Here is a 9,368-nt window from a genome sequence, read left to right as displayed (position 1 = left end):
TAAAGAAATGAACTATACAATAAAATGAAGCAGTTGTCTAGATGAATCAGTAAGGAAATGAACTTTACAATGAAGTAAAGCAGTTGTCTTGAAGAATCATTAAAGAAATGATCTTTACAATGAAGTAAAGCAGTTGTCTTGAAGACTCATTAAAGAAATGAACTATACAATAAAATGAAGCAGTTGTCTAGATGAATCAGTAAGGAAATGAACTTTACAATGAAGTAAAGCAGTTGTCTTGAAGACTCATTAAAGAAATGAACTTTACAATGAAGTAAAGCAGTTGTCTTGAAGACTCATTAAAGAAATGAACTTTACAATGAAGTAAAGCAGTTGTCTTGAAGAATCATTAAAGAAATGATCTTTACAATGAAGTAAAGCAGTTGTCTTGAAGACTCATTAAAGAAATGAACTTTACAATGAAGTAAAGCAGTTGTCTTGAAGAATCATTAAAGAAATGATCTTTACAATGAAGTAAAGCAGTTGTCTTGAAGACTCATTAAAGAAATGAACTTTACAATGAAGTAAAGCAGTTGTCTTGAAGACTCATTAAAGAAATGAACTTTACAATAAAATGAAGCAGTTGTCTAGATGAATCAGTAAAGAAATGAACTTTACAATGAAGTAAAGCAGTTGTCTTGAAGACTCATTAAAGAAATGAACTTTACAATGAAGTAAAGCAGTTGTCTTGAAGACTCATTAAAGAAATGAACTTTACAATGAAGTAAAGCAGTTGTCTTGAAGAATCATTAAAGAAATGATCTTTACAATGAAGTAAAGCAGTTGTCTTGAAGACTCATTAAAGAAATGATCTTTACAATGAAGTAAAGCAGTTGTCTTGAAGACTCATTAAAGAAATGAACTTTACAATGAAGTAAAGCAGTTGTCTTGAAGACTCATTAAAGAAATGAACTTTACAATGAAGTAAAGCAGTTGTCTTGAAGAATCATTAAAGAAATGATCTTTACAATGAAGTAAAGCAGTTGTCTTGAAGACTCATTAAAGAAATGAACTTTACAATAAAATGAAGCAGTTGTCTAGATGAATCAGTAAGGAAATGAACTTTACAATGAAGTAAAGCAGTTGTCTTGAAGACTCATTAAAGAAATGAACTTTACAATGAAGTAAAGCAGTTGTCTTGAAGACTCATTAAAGAAATGAACTTTACAATGAAGTAAAGCAGTTGTCTTGAAGACTCATTAAAGAAATGAACTTTACAATAAAATGAAGCAGTTGTCTAGATGAATCAGTAAAGAAATGAACTTTACAATGAAGTAAAGCAGTTGTCTTGATGAATCAGTAAAGAAATGAACTTTACAATGAAATAAAGCAGTTGTCTTGATGAATCAGTAAAGGCCTAAATTTTACAATGAAATAAAACAGTTGCTTAATTACTCAGTGAAGAGATAAACTTTACAATAAAATAAAGCAGCAGTTTTAATGACTCAGTAAAGAGATAAACTTTACAATAAAATAAAACAGTTGCTTAATTACTCATTAAAGGGACAAACTTTGCAATAAAATAAAGCATAATTTTTAATGACTCAGTAAAGAGATAAACTTTACAATAAAAAAGCATCAATTTTAATGACTCAGTAAAGAGATAAACTTTACAATAAAAAAGCATCAATTTTAATGACTCAGTTAAGAGATAAACTTTACAATAAAAAAGCATCAATTTTAATGACTCAGTTAAGAGATAAACTTTACAATAAAAAAGCATCAATTTTAATGACTCAGTTAAGAGATAAACTTTACAATAAAAAAGCATCAATTTTAATGACTCAGTAAAGAGTTAAACTTTACAATAAAAAAGCATCAATTTTAATGACTCAGTAAAGAGATAAACTTTACAATAAAAAAGCATCAATTTTAATGACTCAGTAAAGAGATAAACTTTACAATAAAAAAGCATCAATTTTAATGACTCAGTTAAGAGATAAACTTTACAATAAAAAAGCAGCTGTTTTAATAACTCAGTAAAGAGATAAACTTTACAATAAACTAAAGCAAAGTCCACAGCTTAGCATCTATCTTCACTTGAATGCACACTGGGACAAAAGGAAGGATACAATCTATCATCTATCATATGAAAAATATCAAGACAGAAAGAAAAAACCTATTAGTGTTCGACAAAAAAACCTTCCCAAATAAGAGAAGACCTTATAAGGTTTACAAGGGCGATAGTAATCTCATATGAAGCAAAAACCCTGATGTTTATAATTATTTCTCCGGAGCCTTTGTAGGGTGACGGCCAGATCCCGTAGAAAACGGGAATATTCTGAACTGGGGCCGTCGTTCTAAAAATGATTTTGGCGGGAGAAGCTAACTTAAAAAACCCACCTAACCTATGCTAAAAGCCGTGTCCTTACCCAGGGGGGCTGCGCCTCCCCGGACCCCCCCTTAAACAACCTATTTAGGATCCGTAGACCATTTCCAAACTTTTGTAGGGTGACGGCCAGATCCCGTAGAAAACGGGAATATTCTGAACTGTGGCCGTCGTTCTAAAAACGATTTTGGCGGGAGAAGCTAACTTAAAAAACCCACCTAACCTATGCTAAAAGCTGTGTCCTTACCCAGGGGGGCTGCGCCCCACCGGACCCCCCCTTACACAACCTATTTAGGATCCGTAGACCATTTCCAAACTTTTGTAGGGTGACGGCCAGATCCCGTAGAAAACGGGAATATTCTGAACTGTGGCCGTCGTTCTAAAAACGATTTTGGCGGGAGAAGCTAACTTAAAAAACCCACCTAACCTATGCTAAAAGCCGTGTCCTTACCCAGGGGGGCTGCGCCCCACCGGACCCCCCCTTACACAACCTATTTAGGATCCGTAGACCATTTCCAAACTTTTGTAGGGTGACGGCCAGATCCCGTAGAAAACGGGAATATTCTGAACTGTGGCCGTCGTTCTAAAAACGATTTTGGCGGGAGAAGCTAACTTAAAAAACCCACCTAACCTATGCTAAAAGCTGTGTCCTTACCCAGGGGGGCTGCGCCCCACTGGACCCCCCTTACACAACCTATTTAGGATCCGTAGACCATTTCCAAACTTTTGTAGGGTGACGGCCAGATCCCGTAGAAAACGGGAATATTCTGAACTGTGGCCGTCGTTCTAAAAACGATTTTGGCGGGAGAAGCTAACTTAAAAAACCCACCTAACCTATGCTAAAAGCCGTGTCCTTACCCAGGGGGGCTGCGCCCCACCGGACCCCCCCTTACACAACCTATTTAGGATCCGTAGACCATTTCCAAACTTTTGTAGGGTGACGGGCAGATCCCGTAGAAAACGGGAATATTCTGAACTGTGGCCGTCGTTCTAAAAACGATTTTGTTGGGAGAAGCTAACTTAAAAAACCCACCTAACCTATGCTAAAAGCTGTGTCCTTACCCAGGGGGGCTGCGCCCCACTGGACCCCCCTTACACAACCTATTTAGGATCCGTAGACCATTTCCAAACTTTTGTAGGGTGACGGCCAGATCCCGTAGAAAACGGAAATATTCTGAACTGTGGCCGTCGTTCTAAAAACGATTTTGGCGGGAGAAGCTAACTTAAAAAACCCACCTAACCTATGCTAAAAGCCGTGTCCTTACCCAGGGGGGCTGCGCCCCACCGGACCCCCCCTTACACAACCTATTTAGGATCCGTAGACCATTTCCAAACGATTTTATTCTATACAAGATAACAGTCGGAGCGATAATAAACAAATTAGGACGCTTGGTCGTAGCGCTACAAACTACCAATTTCTCCTTATACATGATAGAGATTCAAGACTCCCAAAACCTCTCACATCAAGCATAAGTCAAGACTGATTGATTGATTTAAAGTTTTCAGGCATCCTGACATCTAAGGTAATTGACGCCGGTAACATTTAATTTATGTATACAAAAATAAAAAATAAAATAAAATAAAAAAATAAAAGAGTATTCAATTAAAATCATAAAAGTTGAATGTCATAAAGGTTAAATATTTTTCAGAAGACTTGCTTCTGAAATAAATCTAAAAATGCCACTTGCATAGTAGGACACATCATTTCCAAGAATCTTGGCAAGGATGAACCTGCCACCCTCACCTCGAGCCTCAAACAAATATTTATTCCTTAAGTTGTTATAATTGGGGCATTCGGTCAACAAATGCCTTACTGTTAGAGGTCCTAAACAGTCGACATAAGTCAAGAAAGATAAGCAAAATGCATACCAAGGAATATAACCCAAACTCAATTTTTTTTAATGAGGCGTATTTGCACTAACTCGCAAGGGTGCCTTTTAGCTCGGAAAAGTTTCCTACTACGTGATTGGTTAGAATAACACAGATATTCAAGACTCCCAAGACATCTCACATGAAGCATAAGTCAAGAAAGATATGCAAAATACATACAAAGGAATATATTCTACACTCAATTTTTTTTAATGAGGCGTATTTGCACTGACTCGCAGGGGTGCCCTTTTATTATTATTATTACTAGCCAAGCTACAACCCTAGTTGGAAAAGCAAGATGCTATAAGCCCAAGGGCTCCAACAGGGAAAAATATCCCAGTGAGGAAAGGAAATAAGGAAATAAATAAATGATGAGAATAAATTAACAATATATCATTCTCAAAACAGTAACAACGTCAAAACAGATATGTCCTATATAAACTATTAACAACGTCAAAAAACAGAAAAGTTTCCTACTAGCTGATTGGTTAGAATAATCTTGTCCAACCAATCAACTAGTAAGAAACTTTGTAGGCTTATTCCTAAGGGTAAGGAAGTGTCCAAGAGACAGAAAGTAACAGAAAGTAACAGATCAAAATTGACCATATCTAAAATAAATTACCTCCAAATCAATTTATTTTTCTTGTGACTTTTGCCATATCCCTTTTATGTGGTCTCCCACTGTCTTAGGTTAGAGTTCTCTAGCTTGAGGGCAAACTCAGACACACTATTTTATCAGTTTCCTTATTTTTTTTCATCACTGGGTTATTTTTCCCGTATGAGCCCTTGGGCTTATAGCATCCTCCTTTTCCAACTAGGGTTGTAGCTTACAAAGTAACAATAATAATGATAATAATCTTATAATGATAACATTATAATTATTATTATTATTATTATTATTATTATTATTATTATTATTATTATTATTAATAATAATAACATGAAAGTCCCAAGATAGAAGTGTCTTAGGTTAGAGTTCTCTAGCTTGAGGGCAAACTCAAGACACACTATTTCCTCAGTTTTCTTATTTTTTTTCATCACTGGGTTATTTTTCCCGTAGGAGCCCTTGGGCTTATAGCATCCTCCTTTTCCAACTAGGGTTGTAGCTTACAAAGTAACAATAATAATGATAATAGCAATAAGCTCATAACGACATTAATATAATAATAATAGTAGTAATAATAATAATAATAATAATAATAATAATAATAATAATAATAATAATAATAATAATAATAATAATATAGCATCCTCCTTTTCCAACTAGGATTGTAACTTAGAAAGTAACCATAATAATGATAATATCAATAAGCTCATAACGATAATAATAATAATAATAATAAAAATAATAATAATAATGATAATAATAATAATAATAATAATAATAATAATAATAATATAGCATCCTCCTTTTCCAACTAGGGTTGTAGCTTAGAAAGTAACAATAATAATGATAATAACAATAAGCTCATAACGATAATAATAATAATAAAAATAATAATAATAATAATAATAACAACAATAATAGCATAAAAGTCCCAAGATAGAAGTAACTTAAGGAAGACCCTAAAATCTATCACCTTTCGGGTTATCACTGAACAAATAGAAAGTTCTCTATGTCTACAAAGATGCTGATCTCTTGCAGAGGAGTGGCATCAAATTCCAACCATATTCAATCACTCACACGTCACATCAAGATGTGTTAGATATTTCCCAAGACTCACACAGGTTCAATACCCTTGATATATTGTTAATTTATTCTCTTCATTATTTATTTCCTTATTTCCTTTCCTCACTGGGCTATTTTTCCCTGTTGGAGCCCCCTTGATATATTGTTAATTTATTCTCTTCATTATTTATTTCCTCATTTCCTTTCCTCACTGGGCTATTTTTCCCTGTTGGAGTTTCTTACTAGATGTGTTAGATATTTCCCAAGACTCACACAGGTTCAATACCCTTGATATATTGTTGATTTATTCCCTTCATTATTTATTTTCTTATTTCCTTTCCTCACTGGGCTATTTTTCCCTGTTGGAGTTTCTTACTAGATGTGTTAGATATTTCCCAAGACTCACACAGGTTCAATACCCTTGATATATTGTTAATTTATTCTCTTCATTATTTATTTCCTTATTTCCTTTCGTCACTGGGCTATTTTTCCCTGTTGGAACCCTTGGGCTTATAGCATGTTGCTTTTCCAACTAGGGTTCTAGCTTGGCTAGTAATAATAATAATAATAATAATAATAATAATAATAATAATAATAATATAACTGGGCTATTTTTCCCTATTGGAGCCCTTGGGCTTATAACATCTTGCTTTTCCAACTAGGGTTCTAGCTTGGCTAGTAATAATAATAATAATAATATAACTGGGCTATTTTTCCCTATTGGAGCCCTTGGGCTTATAGCATCTTGGTTTTCCAACTAGGGTTGTAGCTTGGCTAGTAATAATAATAATAATAATATAACTGAGCTATTTTTCCCTATTGGAGCACTTGGGCTTATAACATCTTGCTTTTCCAACTAGGGTTCTAGCTTGGCTAATAATAATAATAATAATAATAATAATAATAATAATAATAATAATACCCTGCATTTATTATTAATTTATTCCCTTCATTGTTTATTTCCTTATTTCCTTTCCTCACTGGGCTATTTTTCCCTGTTGGAGCCCTTGGGCTTATAGCATCTTGCTTTTATAACTAGGGTTGTAGCTTGGCTAGTAATAATAATAATAATAATATAACTGGGCTATTTTTCCCTATTGGAGCCCTTGGGCTTATAGCATCTTGGTTTTCCAACTAGGGTTCTAGCTTGGCTAGTAATAATAATAATAATAATAATAATAATAATAATAATTATAATAATAATAATAATAATAATAATTCAAACAGAAGATTCATATCTCTGATAGGTTTAAATAAAATGGATAATCACCAAGGATTATAAGGTTGTTCATTACTTTCAAAAAGCTATGTACGAGTAATGATGTCATCAAATACTTTTAAATAACTAAAGAGATATTCTATAACTCCATAGCCTCAAATTTTAGTATATTACATAAAACTGAACAGTCAATATATTGGAAATTGTCATGGGTTGTGATGGCCGATGTAGTAACGTCCCTGACTGGTGAACTCCAGACTGGGGTTCGAGTCTCGCTCGAACTCGTTAGTATCTTTGGTCGCTGCAACCTCACCATCCTTGTGAGCTAAGGATGAGGAGTTTGGGGAAGCCTATAGGTCTATCTGCTGAGTCATCAGCAGCCATTAGCTGGCCCTCCTTAGTCCTAGCTTGGGTGGAGAGGGGGGCTTAGGTGCTGATCATATGTATAGATGGTCAGTCTCTAGGGCATTGTCCTGCTCGACAGGGCAATGTCACTGTTCCTTATCTCTACCATTCATGAGTGGCATTTAAAGCTTTAAACTCCCTAGGCTTAACTTTAAGTTTATTACATACAAGTGAACATACAGTCAAGAATATTACATTAATAAGAAATTGATAAAACACTCCATAATGGAACTTCAATCTCTGGATTGTATACCAACTATACAGAGAAGACAAAATCACATTATTATTGTCATTAAATTTGAGCATATATTCTTTTGGAGATTTGCAAATAGGAAATTAATTTGAATAAGAAGGTTCCACTGAAAACGAAATTTCTATGCAATAAAAAAAACAGAAAATGAAAAAAAATGAAGAAATAAACACTGAAAATTAAATATTTAATGATATAAACTGATCAAAATAATTATTATGACTTATATTTATTTTGAACATATATTCTTATAGAGATTTGCAAACAGGAAATTAATTTGAATAAGAAGTTTCCACTGAAAACGAAATTTCTATGCAATTAAAAAAAAAAAACAGAAAATGAAAATGATGAGGAATTAAACACTGGAAAAGAAATATGTAATGATATAAACTGATAAAAATAATTATTATGACTTTTATTTAATTTGAACATATATTATTATAGAGACATATAAACAGACGATGAATATGAATAACCTTTCATTGAAAAAAAATCTCTATACATGAAAAAACATAAAATTATGAAAAAATAAACACTGGAAAAATTGTAATGAAATAAACTGATGAAAACAATTATTATTACTTTCATTCGATTTGCCCATATGTTGTTTTAGATATTCAAAAATAAACAATGAATTTGAATAAAAACCTCACTGAAAAAAAATCTCTATACATGAAAAAACAAAAAATTTAAAACATGCACAAATAAACACTGGAAAAAAATGTAAAGAAACAATCTCTATACATGAAAAAAAAAATTAAAAGATGTAAAATAAACACTGGAAAAAAATGTAAAGAAAAAACTCTATACACAAAAAAAAAAATTAAAAGATGCACAAATAAACAACGGGAAAAAATGTAAAGAAATAAACTCATAAAAAGTAGAATTTCTCAAGATAAAACTAATACAAGTGAGTTAGCAATTGGAATAAGGTGTTTTATAAGATCCAACTGAAGAATGGAAAAAAATAACATCCAGACAACAAGTTTGTTGGAATTGGAACACAAGATCAAGTGGAGGACTCACAAGAGCACCAAAGGAAATGACATGTGACAGTGGATGAGATTGGAGATCAGTGTGTCCAAAGGATGCTGTCGGGGGGAGAATGGAGAACGACGTACGTGGAAAATGCTGGATGAAGCCTATATTTAGAGAGAGAGAGAGAGAGAGAGAGAGAGAGAGAGAGAGAGAGAGAGAGAGGTGTAAAAACAGAAAACTATCAGATTAGAGAGAGAGAGAGGTGTAAAAACAGAAAACTATCAGATTAGAGAGAGAGAGAGAGAGAGAGAGAGAGAGAGAGAGAGAGAGAAAAACAGAAAACTATCAGATTAGAGAGACAGACAGACAGAGAAGCAAGATAAAAACAGAAAACTATCAGATTAGAGAAGAGAGAGAGAGAGAGAGAGAGAGAGAGAGAGAGAGATAGGGGGGTAAAAACAGAAAACTATCAGATTAGAGAGTGAGAGAGAGAGAGAGAGAGAGAGAGAGAGAAACAGAAAACTATCAGATTAGAGAGAGAGAGAGAGAGAGAGAGAGAGAGAGAGAGAGAGAGATAGGGGGGTAAAAACAGAAAACTATCAGATTAGAGAGAGAGACGAGAGATAAAAACAGAAAACTATCAGATTAG

Source organism: Palaemon carinicauda, chromosome 2, assembly GCF_036898095.1.
Source record: "Palaemon carinicauda isolate YSFRI2023 chromosome 2, ASM3689809v2, whole genome shotgun sequence".
Lineage (NCBI taxonomy): Eukaryota > Metazoa > Arthropoda > Malacostraca > Decapoda > Palaemonidae > Palaemon > Palaemon carinicauda.
Note: the sequence above shows the minus strand (reverse complement) of the source record.